The sequence below is a fragment of the Aquarana catesbeiana genome, linkage group LG06 (genome assembly GCF_042186555.1).
Source record: "Aquarana catesbeiana isolate 2022-GZ linkage group LG06, ASM4218655v1, whole genome shotgun sequence".
Taxonomy (NCBI): Eukaryota; Metazoa; Chordata; class Amphibia; order Anura; family Ranidae; genus Aquarana; species Aquarana catesbeiana.
The window spans coordinates 297,063,193-297,082,679 of NC_133329.1; positions in this window are offsets into that span (position 1 = coordinate 297,063,193).

The following is a 19,487-nucleotide window of genomic DNA, read 5'->3' on the forward strand; positions in this document are numbered from 1 at the left end:
TAGTTCTGTGCGTTACTGCAAGTTTAACACCTTATAGTTCTATGCGTTACTGCAAGTTTAATGCCATATAGTTCTGTGCGTTACTGCAAGTTTAACACCTTATAGTTCTGTGCAGTTACTGCAAGTTTAACGCAGTATAGTTCTGTGTGTTACTACAAGTTTAACACCATATAGTTCTGTGCGTTACTGCAAGTTTAACGCAGTATATTTAATTGCATTGCTGCAAGTTTAACGCCATGTAATTCTGTGTGTTACTACAAGTTTGACGCCATATAGTTCTGTGAGTTACTGCAAGTTTAACGCCATATAGTTCTGTGCGTTACTGCAAGTTTAACACCTTATAGTTCTGTGTGTTACTGCAAATTTAACGCTGTATAGTTCTGTGTATTACTGCAAGTTTAACGCCGTATATTTCATTGCGTTACTGCAAGTTTAACGCCATAGAGTTCTGTGCAATTCTCCAAGTTTAACGCCATATAGTTCTGTGCGTTACTGCAAGTTTAACGCCATATAGTTCTGTACGTTTCTGCAAGTTTAATGCCATATAGTTCTGTGCGTTACTGCAGGTTTAACGCCATATATTTCATTGCATTACTGCAATTTTAATACCATATAGTTCTGTGAATTACTGCAAGTTTAACGCCGCATAGTTCTGTGTGTTACTGCAAGTTTAGCGCCATATAGTTCTGTGCGTTACTGCAAGTTTAACGCAGTATATTTCATTGCATTGCTGCAAGTTTAACGCCATGTAGTTCTGTGTGTTACTGCAAGTTTAACGCCATATAGTTCTGTGCATTACTGCAAGTTTAACGCCATATAGTTCTGTGCGTTACTGCAAGTTTAACACCTTATAGTTCTGTGCAGTTACTGCAAGTTTAACGCCGTATAGTTCTGACTCGGTTAAATTGATGATAGGCAACTCCTATCCTCATATTGATTAGTGGTTCCAAGTTAATAGTAACTACTGCAGTAGGGAACAGACACAAAAGATACACTCAGCATCTTTCCAAATTACTGTTCTGCTTTATTATGACGCAATTGAAGGTTTTTATGCACATGATTACGTAGGTATCACATTAATATTACAATTGTAGGTTTATTGTAACAAGGGGCGTTACATAGGCAGGCTTATTCTAATCAGAACTCGAAAGAATGTAAACATTTACTGAAAACATTATTAGTGCTGTTGCACAGTGAAGGCAATGTGCAATACATACAAAATACAATAAAATTATATACAGAACTTACAAATTTCCATTACAGTCTCCCCTCTTTTGATCAATATTTTGATCACTAACCATACCTGCTATCACCTTTAACCTGGAACCTCCAAACGCTTAGGTGGAGGTAGTCCTGGCCAAAGAGGCAAAAAAACTCCATTGTGGAGAAAATAATAGCTGAGCAACTTTTTCATTACAAAATGACTTTTCATTGTGAAAAACAAATGATTGATAAGACATATTTACAGAGTACTGGCTGTACACTCCTGTGGCCAGAATGGCCTTCTAGCTGAATTGTTGGCATGCTGACTTATCAGCATATGTAAACACAGACAATTCTACATAAAATGGAAGACAAACAAAAGACAAATATGACTTCACACATGGCTGAACTACTTTTCAAATATATATATATATATATATATATATATATATATATATATATATATATATATATATATATATATCCCTTACAATTAAAGTAATTGAATCAAAAAGTACCCTAGACTGTGATCACAAGAGGGAAACAAATCAAACACAGAGATTTCTTTTATTTAGTCATTTTTGCAGTGTCTGGTGTGGATCCAGGTGACTTTTCCTTCAAGTTTTGCAAAAACTGTACATGAAATAGATGCTGTATTGAGTCTCCAAACATTTCCTTATATATAAATGTCTCTTAACAATCCACAAGTCACCTGGCTTTAGTTTTAGATCCTTCCAAACTTTTAGGATCTGGAATTGGGGAGAAAACACATAAATGAGTTTGTCAAAAAAACCTTAAAAGATCAGCAACATTCTCTGTGAGATCCGAATGAAGGACTTCAGCTGCTGAGACAAAATATAAGCAAGTGAGTAACACACTCCTAAACCAAATCCCATAGGGAGAGAGTCCAACATCCCCTTAGGGGCTTCATAAAATATAAGAAAACATTCAGGCAAAAGTTTTCTAGTTTATTACTCTACTTTGTCCGCTACATTGTAGACAGTAGGGGGTGTAAAAATAAAACCTAAAAACTTCTAGTAAGGACTCTCCTATAAAAAATGATTTCCTCTGTTACTCTCTGTACTTTCTGGCACTCTGTACTTACAAACTACTTCTGATAACACTTTTTACTGTGGCCTTTGCAGTAGCATTTGCCACTGGACATCAAAAAAACATGTCCATACAGACAAAATGCATACTCGTAAGATCCTAACTTGGGCATCTGGATATATCTTTTTGTAATATCTGGAAGGGATGTTCAGCTTTTGGTAACACCTTTGGTAACAGGTAAAACAAGAAGTGGTATGTTATAAAAACAACTGTGGAGAACCCTGGCTCTATCCCACGCTCATTTACTAAGGCAGCCATAACTTCTTGTGACTGATGACACGGTCCATGTGTCAAGCTGGAGGGAAAAAAGTGGCTGGCAGACATAAATGATCACCTTTTCCAAAGTCCTGTTTCATAAGAAGTTGCCCCCTGTGGACCACTTGTTCTCGTTCTGGGGTCCTTAAAGTTGAATTATTAATCCCAGCTATACTGGGCCAGAACTAGGGTGGAATCTGTGAGTTTCACAGACCCATCAAGTGTCCGGGGCTGTAAATGCAGCATCCTTAGTCACTTGGTCTGCTTCCATGTGTGAAAGTTAATATGGCTACCTCAGCAAGAACCTGGAAGCCGATCAAATTAACTTGGCATGCTTGGTTGGTTTACCTGCCGAAGTAAAAACAAACTTCTGGCCCTTTTAAATGGAACCAAAAGCTCTCTATATCTCGACTATCTATATAAATATACACTCTTTTTATAGCTCACAGGCTTTGCTAAAACATGGAGCTCTGCTTCTTGAGCTGGGAAAAAAGGATCCAATGACTTTGAATACAGAGTATCCTTCTGGGTGATAAACTGCATACTCAAATCTACAAAAAATGTAATATCTGGGTCTTCAGGGAGTGTGTCCTGCACTGGGCTCACAGCAGCTGATTCCTACACCATCAATTTAACACACGTGTCTTCCTTTGTCTCCAGCCTCCTCCAATAGAGGCAATAAGGTGGCTGGATTCAAATGTACACATTTTTCATTGTTATATTTGTACATAAACAAACTCATATTTTAAACCTTTCATTAGACAAACATTTAGTTAGCTGTATATTTGCTGCACAGAATGTCGGACCATTAAAAATTAAATGTTTGACCAAAACAATATCTAACTTTGTCTAATAGCACCTTTGCGTAAAAGCTGCAGCTCTGATATATCGGGGTGAACCATTTATTACTGGGTCCAGCTTGCATAAATATATTACAATAGCTTGTTTTCTATCATGCTGTTTGTGTAAGAACTCCAGTTTCATGTTTCAAAACACAACTTTTTCCTGGCAATATTATAATAAATGATAACAGTACCCTGCGGTCATGCAGAGATGCCCATAAATCCAAAATATTCTTCTGCTTATACCACTGTACTTACAAGAAAAAGGGGCACATCATTTCACAATCCACACATTATGCTTTGGATTTCAAAAATAAAAATAAATAAAACAAAAGGATCAACAATCTGTATGATGGACCAGAAAGCATCAAAAACTATAAAACAACTGGCTGCAGGTGGCATCTATCCTAACAGGGTGTGTGGACTTGATGTGATGGGTCTGTTATATTTAAATTTTATTTATTATTACTCTCACATCATGGACCGCACATCAAGTTATTATCAAAAACCTTAAAATTTCATTTTTGTAGAAAAACTTCTTATGTATCCCATCCATCTTGGCTTTGTTAAATATTATGGCAGCTTTATTCCAAATAACAACCTCATCTTAATCTTTTTTTTCTCTCAATAAGGGCTTATTGTATAAATGTAAAATTACAAAATTGTTATCTTAATCTAAACTAATCCCATTCATTACAAATTTCCCCATTAACCTGAATTTCATTTCCAACCAAAGGTTGTCTAAACCAGTTTCAATATATCTATATTATTAATAAAATTGTTAAACTCATATTAGAAATGAATACTCATTATTACTTAATTTTACTTAATTTCCCTTTTTTAAATGCACTGTTTCCACTATCAAAGGATATTCAATGTGTGCAATACACGGTTAAATGTAACCTTCATTTTACCATGTTTGGAAAACAGATTCAAAATAATTGTGATCACATTGTTTACTATTAGATTCGTTAACCCGGCACATGTTTTGTCTAAAAAAACTGGAATTGGCATGGTGTCCTTCCAGCTTATCACTGACCTCTCAGGGACATTCTTTCAGGAGAGCACAAAGGAGGGGGTCACATCTGCGTACATGACACACACAAGCAATAGAACTAAAGGTCCCAGCATTCGCACACACACACACACCAATATCTCTCTAAAATCGCTTACATTTTCTCATTTGTACACAACACATGCATGTCATTCTCTCACTTTCTTACTTTCTTTTAACTCTTTAATATTTCCCTGCCTAAATTCTGCATTCCTTATTTTGTTCAGAAATCCTTTATAACTAGCTTCTATGATTCTATGATCAGACAGGCAGCCACAGTGCTCATCCCATCTTCCCTCTCTGACAACATATAAAGTATTCTGTTTTAATTCTCATTTCTCTGTTTCTGATTTTACTAGTTGTAGTGCCTGACCCCAAATTCATCCCACAACTTAACATGAAAATGTCCCTTTCTGTCTAGTGTTAATGTCACCCTTCATCCATCCTGCTCACATAGATAGCTGTCTCTCTAGCTGTTTACTCTGCATGATTCTTAGTCCCTATGGCCATTGGTAACCCAGTTACCCATTGTGGACCCCTGTCCACTCTAACCATTAATCTAGGGGCTCAGTATAGGCGGAACCACACCTTCGGTTCATATATAGCGCTCCTCTTGCGCTGGGCATTTTTGAGGGTCTCTTACCCTTCATTCCCTTACTTAATTCAATGCCCATAATGACTGGCCAGTCTTCTCTCTTCTCTACGTGTGCCTATACCCTCTTGCCTCTAAACTACTTTATCTAGCAGATTTACTACATATACCTGTGAACAGCACTATTCTTCTCTTTCTTATCTATAACACTCCAATGGACAATAGACAGGGACAACATAACATATAACCACCAATCAATACAGTTCGATTAAGGGGAGTAAAATAGGTACCCTTTGTCCCAAAAATGCCTTACCGATCAAGGAAGTCTGATAACTCAAATGTAAGCAAAAGGCTTACCTCAGCCAGCTGATTATCAGAAATTCCCGGATCATCTCAAGCTCCTCGTTTCGGATACTCAGGGTCACCTGGAATCCCCTCCTAAGGCAAAGCTCGCCATGCTTACTCGGTTAAATTGATGATAGGCAACTCCTATCCTCATATTGATTAGTGGTTCCAAATTAATAATAACTACTGCAGTAGGGAACAGACACAAAAGATACACTCAGCATCTTTCCAAATTACTGTTCTGCTTTATTATGACGCAATTGAAGGTTTTTATGCACATGATTACGTAGGTATCACATTAATATTACAATTGTAGGTTTATCGTAACAAGGGGCGTTACATAGGCAGGCTTATTCTAATCAGAACTCGAAAGAATGTAAACATTTACTGAAAACATTATTAGTGCTGTTGCACAGTGAAGGCAATGTGCAATACATACAAAATACAATAAAATTATATACAGAACTTACAAATTTCCATTACAGTTCTGTGTGTTACTGCAAGTTTAACGCCATATAGTTCTGTGCATTACTGCAAGTTTAAAGCAGTATATTTCATTGCGTTGCTGCAAGTTTAACGCCATATAGTTCTATGCGTTACTGCAAGTTTAATGCCATATAGTTCTGTGCGTTACTGCAAGTTTAACACCGTATAGTTCTGTGTGTTACTACAAGTTTAACGCCATATAGTTCTGTGCGTTACTGCAAGTTTAACGCCATATAGTTCTGTGCGTTACTGCAAGTTTAACACCTTATAGTTCTGTGCGTTACTGCAAATTTAACGCTGTATAGTTCTGTGTATTACTGCAAGTTTAACGCCGTATATTTCATTGCATTACTGCAAGTTTAACGCCATACAGTTCTGTGCGTTACTGCAAGTTTAGCGCAATATAGTTCTGTGCGTTACTGAAAGTTTAATGCCATATTGTTCTGTGCGTTACTGCAAGTTTAACGCCGTATGTTTCATTGCGTTACTGCAAGTTTAACGCCATATAGTTCTGTACGTTACTGCAGGTTTAACGCTGTATATTTCATTGCGTTACTGCAAGTTTAACGCCCTATATTTCATTGTGTTACTGCAAGTTTAACGCCATATAGTTCATTGCATTACTGCAAGTTTAACGCCATATAGTTCTGTGCCTTACTGCAAGTTTAACGCAGTATATTTCATTGCATTGCTGCAACTTTAACGCCATATAGTTCTGTGTTTTTCTACAAGTTTAACACCATATAGCTCTGTGCGTTACTGCAAGTTTAACGCCATATAGTTCTCTGCGTTACTGCAGGTTTACCACCGTATATTTCATTGCGTTACTGCAAATTTAACACCAGATATTTCATTGCATTACTGCTAGTTTAACGCCGTATAGTTCTGTCCATTATTGCAAGTTTAATGCCATATAGTTCTGTGCGTTACTGCAAGTTTAACGCCATATATTTAATTGCGTTACTGAACGTTTAACGCTGTATACTTCATTGCGTTATTGCAAGTTTAACGCTGTATATTTCATTGCGTTACTGCAAGTTTAACGCCATATAGTTCTGTGCATTTCTGCAAGTTTAACGCAGTATATTTTATTGCATTGCTGCAAGTTTAACGCCATATAGTTCTGTGCGTTACTGCAAGTTTAACGCCATATAGTTCTGTGCATTACTGCAAGTTTAATGCTGTATAGTTCTGTGCATTACTGCAAGTTTAACGCTGTATAGTTCTGTGTGTTACTGCAAGTTTAACGCCATATAGTTCTGTGTGTTACAACAAGTTTAACGCCATATAGTTCTGTGCATTACTGCAGGTTTAACGCCGTATATTTTATTGCATTACTGCAAATTTAACACCATATATTTCATTGGATTACTGCAAGTTTAAAGTCATATAGTTCTGTGCATTACTGCTAGTTTAACGCTGTATAGTTCTGTGCATTAATGCACAGATACTGCAAGTTTCACGCCATATAGTACTGTGCATTTCTTCAAGTTTAATGCCATATAGTTCTGTGTGTTACTGCAGGTTTAACGCCGTATATTTCATTGCATTACTGCAATTTTAACACCATATAGTTCTGTGCATTACTGCAAGTTTAACGCCACATAGTTCTGTGTGTTACTGCAAGTTTAACGCCATATAGTTCTGTGCGTTACTGCAAGTTTAACGCAGTATATTTAATTGCATTGCTGCAAGTTTAATGCCATGTGGTTCTGTGTGCTACTACAAGTTTGACGCCATATAGTTCTGTGCGTTACTGCAAGTTTAACGCCATATAGTTCTGTGCGTTACTGCAAGTTTAACACCTTATAGTTCTGTGCGTTACTGCAAGTTTAACGCTGTATAGTTCTGTGAATTACTGCAAGTTTAACGCCGTATATTTCATTGCGTTACTGCAAGTTTAGCGCAATATAGTTCTGTGCGTTAATGAAAGTTTAATGCCATATAGTTCTGTGCGTTACTGCAAGTTTAATGCTGTATGTTTCATTGCGTTACTGCAAGTTTAACGCCATATCGTTCTGTACGTTATTGCAGGTTTAACGCTGTATATTTCATTGCGATACTGCAAGTTTAACGCCCTATATTTCATTGCGTTACTGCAAGTTTAACGCCATATACTGTAGTTCTGTGCATTACTGCAAGTTTAACGCCATATAGTTCTGTGCCTTACTGCAAGTTTAACGCAGTATATTTCATTGCGTTGCTGCAACTTTAACGCCATATAGTTCTGTGTGTTACTACAAGTTTAACACCATGTAGCTCTGTGCGTTACTGCAAGTTTAACACCATATAGTTCTGTGCATTACTGCAGGTTTACGCCGTATATTTCATTGCGTTACTGCAAATTTAACACCAGATATTTCATTGCGTTATTGCAAGTTTAACGCTGTATATTTAATTGCGTTACTGCAAGTTTAACGCCATATAGTTCTGTGCATTTCTGCTAATTTAGCGCCATATAGTTCTGTGCGTTACTGCAAGTTTAACACCATATAGTTCTGTGTATTACGGAAAGTTTAACACCATATAGTTCTGTGTATTACGGAAAGTTTAACACCTTATAGTTCTGTGCGTTACTGAAAGTTTAAAGCCATATAGTTCTGTGCGTTACTGCAAGTTTAACGCCGTATATTTCATTGCGTTGCTGCAAGTTTAACGCCATATAGTTCTGTGTTACTACAAGTTTAACGCCATATAGTTCTGTGCATTACTGCAAGTTTAACGCCATATAGTTCTGTGCGTTACTGCAAGTTTAACACCTTATAGTTCTGTGCGTTACTGCAAGTTTAACGCCATATATTTCATTGCGTTACTGAAAGTTTAACGCCGTTTATTTCATTGCGTTATTGCAAGTTTAATGATGTATATTTCATTGCGTTACAGCAATTTTAACGCCATATAGTTCTGTGCGTTTCTGCTAATTTAGCGCCATATAGTTCTGTGCATTACTGCAAGTTTAACACCTTATAGTTCTGTGCGTTACTATACATTTAACGCCATATAGTTCTGTGCATTACAGAAAGTTTCACGCCATATAGTTCATGTGCGTTACTGCAAGTTTAACGCCATATAGTTCTGTGCGTTACTGTAAGTTTAACACCATATAGTTCTGTGCGTTACTGAAAGTTTAATGCCATATAGTTCCCTGCATTACTGCAAGTTTAACGCCGTATGTTTCATTGCATTACTGCAAGTTTAACGCCATATAGTTCTGTGCATTAATGCACAGATACTGCAAGTTTAACGCCATATATTTAATTGCGTTACTGAAAGTTTAACGCCATATAGTTCCGTGCGTTACTGCAAGTTTAACGCCGTATGTTTCATTGCGTTACTGCAAGTTTAACGCCATATAGTTCTATGTTACTGCAAGTTTAACGCCATATAGTTCTGTGCATTACTGCAAGTTTAACGCAGTATATTTCATTGCATTGCTGCAAGTTTAACGCCATATAGTTCTGTGCATTACTGCAAGTTTAATGCCATATAGTTCTGTGCGTTACTGTAAGTTTAACGCGATATAGTTCTGTGCATTACTGTAAGTTTAACGCTATATAGTTCATTGCATTACTGCAAGTTTAACATCATATAGTTCTGTGCATTTCTGCAAGTTTAACGCCATATAGTTCTGTGCATTACTGCAAGTTTAACGCCATATAGTTCTGTGCGTTACTGCAAGTTTAAAGCCATATATTTAGATGCGTTACTGAAAGTTTAACGCGGTATATTTCATTGCATTATTGCAAGTTTAATGCTGTATATTTCATTGCGTTACTGCAAGTTTAACGCCATATAGTTCTGTGCGTTTCTGCTAATTTAGCGCCATATAGATCTGTGCGTTACTGCAAGTTTAACACCTTATAGTTCTGTGCGTTACTGCAAGTTTAATGCGATATAGTTCTGTGCGTTGCTGCAAGTTTAACGCCATATAGTTCTGTGCATTACTACAAGTTTAACACCATATTGTTCTGTGCATTACTGCAAGTTTAACATCATATTGTTCTGTGCGTTACTGTAAGTTTAACGCCATATAGTTCTGTGTGTTACTGAAAGTTTAATGCCATATAGTTCCGTGCGTTACTGCAAGTTTAACGTCGTATGTTTCATTGCGTTACTGCAAGTTTAACGCCATATAGTTCTATGTTACTGCAAGTTTAACGCCATATAGTTCTTTGCGTTACTGCAAGTTTAACGCAATATATTTCATTGCATTGCTGCAAGTTTAACGCCATATAGTTCTGTGCGTTACTGCAAGTTTAACGCGATATAGTTCTGTGCATTACTGTAAATTTAATGCTATATAGTTCATTGCATTACTGCAAGTTTAACATCATATAGTTCTGTGCATTTCTGCAAGTTTAACGTCATATAGTTCTCTGCAGTACTGCAAGTTTAATGCCATATATAGTTCTGTGCGTTACTGCAAGTTTAACGCCATATAGTTCTCTGCGTTACTGCAGGTTTACCACCGTATATTTCATTGCGTTACTGCAAATTTAACACCAGATATTTCATTGCATTACTGCTGGTTTAACGCCGTATAGTTCTGTCCATTATTGCAAGTTTAATGCCATATAGTTCTGTGTGTTACTGCAAGTTTAACGCCATATATTTAATTGCGTTACTGAAAGTTTAACGCTGTATACTTCATTGCATTATTGCAAGTTTAACACTGTATATTTCATTGCGTTACTGCAAGTTTAACGCCATATAGTTCTGTGCATTTCTGCAAGTTTAACGCAGTATATTTTATTGCATTGCTGCAAGTTTAACGCCATATAGTTCTGTGCGTTACTGCAAGTTTAACGCCATATAGTTCTGTACATTACTGCAAGTTTAATGCTGTATAGTTCTGTGCATTACTGCAAGTTTAACGCTGTATAGTTCTTTGTGTTACTGCAAGTTTAACGCCATATAGTTCTGTGTGTTACTACAAGTTTAACGCCATATAGTTCTGTGCGTTACTGCAGGTTTAACGCCGTATATTTTATTGCGTTACTGCAAATTTAACACCATATATTTCATTGGATTACTACAAGTTTAACGTCATATAGTTCTGTGCATTACTGCTAGTTTAACGCTGTATAGTTCTGTGCATTAATGCAAAGATACTGCAAGTTTCACGCCATATAGTACTTTGCATTTCTTCAAGTTTAATGCCATATAGTTCTGTGTGTTACTGCAGGTTTAACGCCATATATTTCATTGCATTACTGCAATTTTAACACCATATAGTTCTGTGCATTACTGCAAGTTTAACGTCGCATAGTTCTGTGTGTTACTGCAAGTTTAACGCCATATAGTTCTGTGCGTTACTGCAAGTTTAACGCAGTATATTTAATTGCATTGCTGCAAGTTTAACGCCATGTGGTTCTGTGTGTTACTACAAGTTTGACGCCATATAGTTCTGTGCATTACTGCAAGTTTAACGCCATATAGTTCTGTGCGTTACTGCAAGTTTAACACCTTATAGTTCTGTGCGTTACTGCAAGTTTAACGCTGTATAGTTCTTTGAATTACTGCAAGTTTAACGCCGTATATTTCATTGTGTTACTGCAAGTTTAGCGCAATATAGTTCTGTGCATTACTGAAAGTTTAATGCCATATAGTTCTGTGCATTACTGCAAGTTTAATGCCGTATGTTTCATTGCGTTACTGCAAGCTTAACGCCATATAGTTCTGTACGTTACTGCAGGTTTAACGCTGTATATTTCATTGCGATACTGCAAGTTTAACGCCATATAGTTCTGTGCGTTACTGCAAGTTTAACACCTTATAGTTCTGTGCAGTTACTGCAAGTTTAACGCCGTATAGTTCTGTGTGTTACTGCAAGTTTAACGCCACATAGTTCTGTGCATTACTGCAAGTTTAAAGCAGTGTATTTCATTGCGTTACTGCAAGTTTAACGCCACATAGTTCTATGCGTTACTGCAAGTTTAATGCCATATAGTTCTGTGCGTTACTGCAAATTTAACACCTTATAGTTATGTGCAGTTGCTGCAAGTTTAACGCCGTATAGTTCTGTGTGTTACTACAAGTTTAACACCATATAGTTCTGTGCGTTACTGCAAGTTTAATGCAGTATATTTAATTGCATTGCTGCAAGTTTAACGCCATGTAATTCTGTGTGTTACTACAAGTTTGACGCCATATATTTCTTTGCGTTACTGCAAGTTTAACGCCATATAGTTCTGTGCGTTAATGCAAGTTTAACACCTTATAGTTCTGTGCGTTACTGCAAATTTAACGCTGTATAGTTCTGTGTATTACTGCAAGTTTAACGCCGTATATTTCATTGCGTTACTGCAAGTTTAACGCCATACAGTTATGTGCAATTCTGCAAGTTTAACGCCATATAGTTCTGTGCGTTACTGCAAGTTTAACGCCATATAGTTCTGTACATTTCTGCAAGTTTAATGCCATATAGTTCTGTGCGTTACTGCAGCTTTAACGCCATATATTTCATTGCATTACTGTAATTTTAACACCATATAGTTATGTGAATTACTGCAAGTTTCATGCCGCATAGTTCTGTGTGTTACTGCAAGTTTAGCGCCATATAGTTCTGTGCGTTACTGCAAGTTTAACGCAGTATATTTCATTGCATTGCTGAAAGTTTAACGCCATGTAGTTCTGTGTGTTACTGCAAGTTTAACGCCATATAGTTCTGTGCATTACTGCAAGTTTAACGCCATATAGTTCTGTGCGTTACTGCAAGTTTAACACCTTATAGTTCTGTGCAGTTACTGCAAGTTTAACGCCGTATAGTTCTGTGTGTTACTGCAAGTTTAACGCCATATAGTTCTGTGCATTACTGCAAGTTTAAAGCAGTATATTTCATTGTGTTGCTGCAAGTTTAACGCCATATAGTTCTATGCGTTACTGCAAGTTTAATGCCATATAGTTCTGTGCGTTACTGCAAGTTTAACACCGTATAGTTCTGTGCAGTTACTGCAAGTTTAATGCCGTATAGTTCTGTGTGTTACTGCAAGTTTAACGCCATATAGTTCTGTGCGTTACTGCAAGTTTAACGCCATATATTTAATTGCGTTACTGAATGTTTAACGCCGTATATTTCATTGCATTATTGCAAGTTTAATGCTGTATATTTCATTGCGTTACTGCAAGTTTAACGCCATATAGTTCTGTGCATTTCTGCTAATTTAGCGCCATATAGTTCTGTGCATTACTGCAAGTTTAATACCTTATAGTTCTGTGCGTTGCTGCAAGTTTAACGCCATATAGTTCTGTGCATTACTACAACTTTAACACCATATTGTTCTGTGCATTACTGCAAATTTAACACCATATAGTTCTGTGCGTTACTGTAAGTTTAACGCCGTATAGTTCTGTGTGTTACTGAAAGTTTAATGCCATATAGTTCCGTGCGTTACTGCAAGTTTAACGTCGTATGTTTCATTGCGTTACTGCAAGTTTAATGCCATATAGTTCTATGTTACTGCAAGATTAACGCCATATAGTTCTGTGCGTTACTGCAAGTTTAACGCAATATATTTCATTGCATTGCTGCAAGTTTAACGCCATATAGTTCTGTGCGTTACTGCAAGTTTAATGCCATATAGTTCTGTGCATTACTGTAAGTTTAACGCGATATAGTTCTGTGCATTACTGTAAGTTTAATGCTATATAGTTCATTGCATTACTGCAAGTTTAACATCATATAGTTCTGTGCATTTCTGCAAGTTTAACGCCATATAGTTCTCTGCAGTACTGCAAGTTTAACGCCATATATAGTTCTGTGCGTTTCTGCAAGTTTAACGCCATATAGTTCTGTACGTTACTGCAAGTTTAACGCCAAATAGTTCTGTGCGTTTCTGCAAGTTTAACGCATTATATTTCATTGCATTACTGCAATTTTGACACCATATAGTTCTGTACATTACTGCAAGTTTAACGCGATATAGTTCTGTGCGTTACTACAAGTTTAACGCAGTATATTTCATTGCATTGCTGCAAGTTTAACGCCATATAGTTCTGTGCGTTACTGCAAGTTTAATGCCATATAGTTCTGTGCGTTACTTAAAGTTTAACGCAATATACTTCTGTGTGTTACTGTAAGTTTAACGCTATATAGTTCATTGCATTACTGCAAGTTTAACATCATATAGTTCTGTGCAATTCTGCAAGTTTAACGCCATATAGTTCTGTGCGTTTCTGCAAGTTTAACACCATATAGTTCTGTACGTTTCTGCAAGTTTAACGCCATATAGTTCTGTGCATTACTGCAGGTTTAACGCCATATATGTCATTGCATTACTGCAATTTTAACACCATTTAGTTAAGTGAATTACTGCAAGTTTAACGCCGCATAGTTCTGTGTGTTACTGCAAGTTTAGCGCCATATAGTTCTGTGCGTTACTGCAAGTTTAACGCAGTATATTTGATTGCATTGCTGCAAGTTTAACGCCATGTAGTTCTGTGTGATACAGCAAGTTTAACGCCATGTAGTTCTGTGCATTACTGCAAGTTTAACGCCATATAGTTCTGTGCGTTACTGCAAGTTGAACACCTTATAGTTCTGTGCAGTTACTGCAAGTTTAACTCCATATAGTTCTGTGTGTTACTGCAAGTTTAACGCCACATAGTTCTGTGCATTACTGCAAGTTTAAAGCAGTATATTTCATTGCGTTACTGTAAGTTTAACGCCACATAGTTCTATGCGTTACTGCAAGTTTAATGCCATATAGTTCTGTGCGTTACTGCAAGTTTAACACCTTATAGTTCTGTGCAGTTACTGCAAGTTTAACGCCGTATAGTTCTGTGTGTTACTACAAGTTTAACACCATATAGTTCTGTGCGTTACTGCAAGTTTAATGCAGTATATTTAATTGCATTGCTGCAAGTTTAACGCCATGTAATTCTGTGTGTTACTACAAGTTTGACGCCATATATTTCTTTGCGTTACTGCAAGTTTAACGCCATATAGTTCTGTGCGTTAATGCAAGTTTAACACCTTATAGTTCTGTGCGTTACTGCAAATTTAACGCTGTATAGTTCTGTGTATTACTGCAAGTTTAACGCCGTATATTTCATTGCGTTACTGCAAGTTTAACGCCATACAGTTATGTGCAATTCTGCAAGTTTAACGCCATATAGTTCTGTGCGTTACTGCAAGTTTAACGCCATATAGTTCTGTACATTTCTGCAAGTTTAATGCCATATAGTTCTGTGCGTTACTGCAGCTTTAACGCCATATATTTCATTGCATTACTGCAATTTTAACACCATATAGTTATGTGAATTACTGCAAGTTTCATGCCGCATAGTTCTGTGTGTTACTGCAAGTTTAGCGCCATATAGTTCTGTGCGTTACTGCAAGTTTAACGCAGTATATTTCATTGCATTGCTGAAAGTTTAACGCCATGTAGTTCTGTGTGTTACTGCAAGTTTAACGCCATATAGTCCTGTGCATTACTGCAAGTTTAACGCCATATAGTTCTGTGCGTTACTGCAAGTGTAACACCTTATAGTTCTGTGCAGTTACTGCAAGTTTAACGCCGTATAGTTCTGTGTGTTACTGCAAGTTTAACGCCATATAGTTCTGTGCATTACTGCAAGTTTAAAGCAGTATATTTCATTGTGTTGCTGCAAGTTTAACGCCATATAGTTCTATGCGTTACTGCAAGTTTAATGCCATATAGTTCTGTGCGTTACTGCAAGTTTAACAACGTATAGTTCTGTGCAGTTACTGCAAGTTTAATGCCGTATAGTTCTGTGTGTTACTGCAAGTTTAACGCCATATAGTTCTGTGCGTTACTGCAAGTTTAACGCCATATATTTAATTGTGTTACTGAATGTTTAACGCCGTATATTTCATTGCATTATTGCAAGTTTAATGCTGTATATTTCATTGCGTTACTGCAAGTTTAACGCCATATAGTTCTGTGCATTTCTGCTAATTTAGCGCCATATAGTTCTGTGCATTACTGCAAGTTTAATACCTTATAGTTCTGTGCGTTGCTGCAAGTTTAACGCCATATAGTTCTGTGTGTTACTGAAAGTTTAATGCCATATAGTTCCGTGCGTTACTGCAAGTTTAACGTCGTATGTTTCATTGCGTTATTGCAAGTTTAATGCCATATAGTTCTATGTTACTGCAAGATTAACGCCATATAGTTCTGTGCGTTACTGCAAGTTTAACGCAATATATTTCATTGCATTGCTGCAAGTTTAACGCCATATAGTTCTGTGCGTTACTGCAAGTTTAATGCCATATAGTTCTGTGCATTACTGTAAGTTTAACGCGATATAGTTCTGTGCATTACTGTAAGTTTAATGCTATATAGTTCATTGCATTACTGCAAGTTTAACATCATATAGTTCTGTGCATTTCTGCAAGTTTAACGCCATATAGTTCTCTGCAGTACTGCAAGTTTAACGCCATATATAGTTCTGTGCGTTTCTGCAAGTTTAACGCCATATAGTTCTGTACGTTACTGCAAGTTTAACGCCAAATAGTTCTGTGCGTTTCTGCAAGTTTAACGCATTATATTTCATTGCATTACTGCAATTTTGACACCATATAGTTCTGTACATTACTGCAAGTTTAACGCGATATAGTTCTGTGCGTTACTACAAGTTTAACGCAGTATATTTCATTGCATTGCTGCAAGTTTAACGCCATATAGTTCTGTGCGTTACTGCAAGTTTAATGCCATATAGTTCTGTGCGTTACTTAAAGTTTAACGCAATATACTTCTGTGTGTTACTGTAAGTTTAACGCTATATAGTTCATTGCATTACTGCAAGTTTAACATCATATAGTTCTGTGCAATTCTGCAAGTTTAACGCCATATAGTTCTGTGCGTTTCTGCAAGTTTAACACCATATAGTTCTGTACGTTTCTGCAAGTTTAACGCCATATAGTTCTGTGCGTTACTGCAGGTTTAACGCCATATATGTCATTGCATTACTGCAATTTTAACACCATTTAGTTAAGTGAATTACTGCAAGTTTAACGCCGCATAGTTCTGTGTGTTACTGCAAGTTTAGCGCGATATAGTTCTGTGCGTTACTGCAAGTTTAACGCAGTATATTTCATTGCATTGCTGCAAGTTTAACGCCATGTAGTTCTGTGTGATACAGCAAGTTTAACGCCATGTAGTTCTGTGCATTACTGCAAGTTTAACGCCATATAGTTCTGTGCGTTACTGCAAGTTGAACACCTTATAGTTCTGTGCAGTTACTGCAAGTTTAACTCCATATAGTTCTGTGTGTTACTGCAAGTTTAACGCCACATAGTTCTGTGCATTACTGCAAGTTTAAAGCAGTATATTTCATTGTGTTGCTGTAAGTTTAACGCCACATAGTTCTATGCGTTACTGCAAGTTTAATGCCATATAGTTCTGTGCGTTACTGCAAGTTTAACACCTTATAGTTCTGTGCAGTTACTGCAAGTTTAACGCCGTATAGTTCTGTGTGTTACTACAAGTTTAACACCATATAGTTCTGTGCGTTACTGCAAGTTTAACGCAGTATATTTAATTGCATTGCTGCAAGTTTAACGCCATGTAATTCTGTGTGTTACTACAAGTTTGACGCCATATAGTTCTGTGCGTTACTGCAAGTTTAACACTTTATAGTTCTGTGCGTTACTGCAAATTTAACGCTGTATAATTCTGTGTATTACTGCAAGTTTAATGCCGTATATTTCATTGCGTTACTGCAAGTTTAAAGCCATACAGTTCTGTGCAATTCTGCAAGTTTAACGCCATATAGTTCTGTGCGTTACTGCAAGTTTAACGCCATATAGTTCTGTACATTTCTGCAAGTTTAATGCCATATAGTTCTGTGCGTTACTGCAGGTTTAACGCCATATATTTCATTGCATTACTGCAATTTTAACACCATATAGTTCTGTGAATTACTGCAAGTTTAACGCCGCATAGTTCTGTGTGTTACTGCAAGTTTAGCGCCATATAGTTCTGTGCGTTACTGCAAGTTTAACGCAGTATATTTCATTGCATTGCTGCAAGTTTAACGCCATGTAGTTCTGTGTGTTACTGCAAGTTTAACGCCATATAGTTCTGTGCATTACTGCAAGTTTAATGCCATATAGTTCTGTGCGTTACTGCAAGTTTAACACCTTATAGTTCTGTGCAGTTACTGCAAGTTTAACGCTGTATAGTTCTGTGTGTTACTGCAAGTTTAACGCCATATAGTTCTGTGCATTGCTGCAAGTTTAACGCAGTATATTTCATTGCGTTGCTGCAAGTTTAACGCCACATAGTTCTATGCGTTACTGCAAGTTTAATGCCATATAGTTCTGTGCGTTACTGCAAGTTTAACACCTTATAGTTCTGTGCAGTTACTGCAAGTTTAACGCCGTATAGTTCTGTGTGTTACTACAAGTTTAACACCATATAGTTCTGTGCGTTACTGCAAGTTTAACGCAGTATATTTAATTGCATTGCTGCAAGTTTAACGCCATGTAATTCTGTGTGTTACTACAAGTTTGACGCCATATAGTTCTGTGCGTTACTGCAAGTTTAACACTTTATAGTTCTGTGCGTTACTGCAAATTTAACGCTGTATAGTTCTGTGTATTACTGCAAGTTTAATGCCGTATATTTCATTGCGTTACTGCAAGTTTAACGCCATACAGTTCTGTGCAATTCTGCAAGTTTAACGCCATATAGTTCTGTGCGTTACTGCAAGTTTAACGCCATATAGTTCTGTACGTTTCTGCAAGTTTAATGCCATATAGTTCTGTGCGTTACTGCAGGTTTAACGCCATATATTTCATTGCATTACTGCAATTTTAACACCATATAGTTCTGTGAATTACTGCAAGTTTAACGCCGCATAGTTCTGTGTGTTACTGCAAGTTTAGCGCCATATAGTTCTGTGCGTTACTGCAAGTTTAACGCAGTATATTTCATTGCATTGCTGCAAGTTTAACGCCATGTAGTTCTGTGTGTTACTGCAAGTTTAACGCCATATAGTTCTGTGCATTACTGCAAGTTTAACGCCATATAGTTCTGTGCGTTACTGCAAGTTTAACACCTTATAGTTCTGTGCAGTTACTGCAAGTTTAACGCCGTATTATTCTGTGTGTTACTGCAAGTTTAAAGCCATATAGTTCTGTGCATTGCTGCAAGTTTAACGCAGTATATTTCATTGCGTTGCTGCAAGTTTAACGCCATATAGTTCTATGCGTTACTGCAAGTTTAATGCCATATAGTTCTGTGCATTACTGCAAGTTTAACACCGTATAGTTCTGTGCAGTTACTGCAAGTTTAACGCCGTATAGTTCTGTGTGTTACTGCAAGTTTAACGCCATATAGTTCTGTGCGTTACTGCAAGTTTAACGCCATATATTTAATTGCGTTACTGAATGTTTAACGCCGTATATTTCATTGCATTATTGCAAGTTTAACGCCGTATATTTCATTGCATTATTGCAAGTTTAACGCCGTATATTTCATTGCATTATTGCAAGTTTAATGCTGTATATTTCATTGCGTTACTGCAAGTTTAACGCCATATAGTTCTGTGCGTTTCTGCTAATTTAGCGCCATATAGTTCTGTGCATTACTGCAAGTTTAACACCTTATAGTTCTGTGCGTTGCTGCAAGTT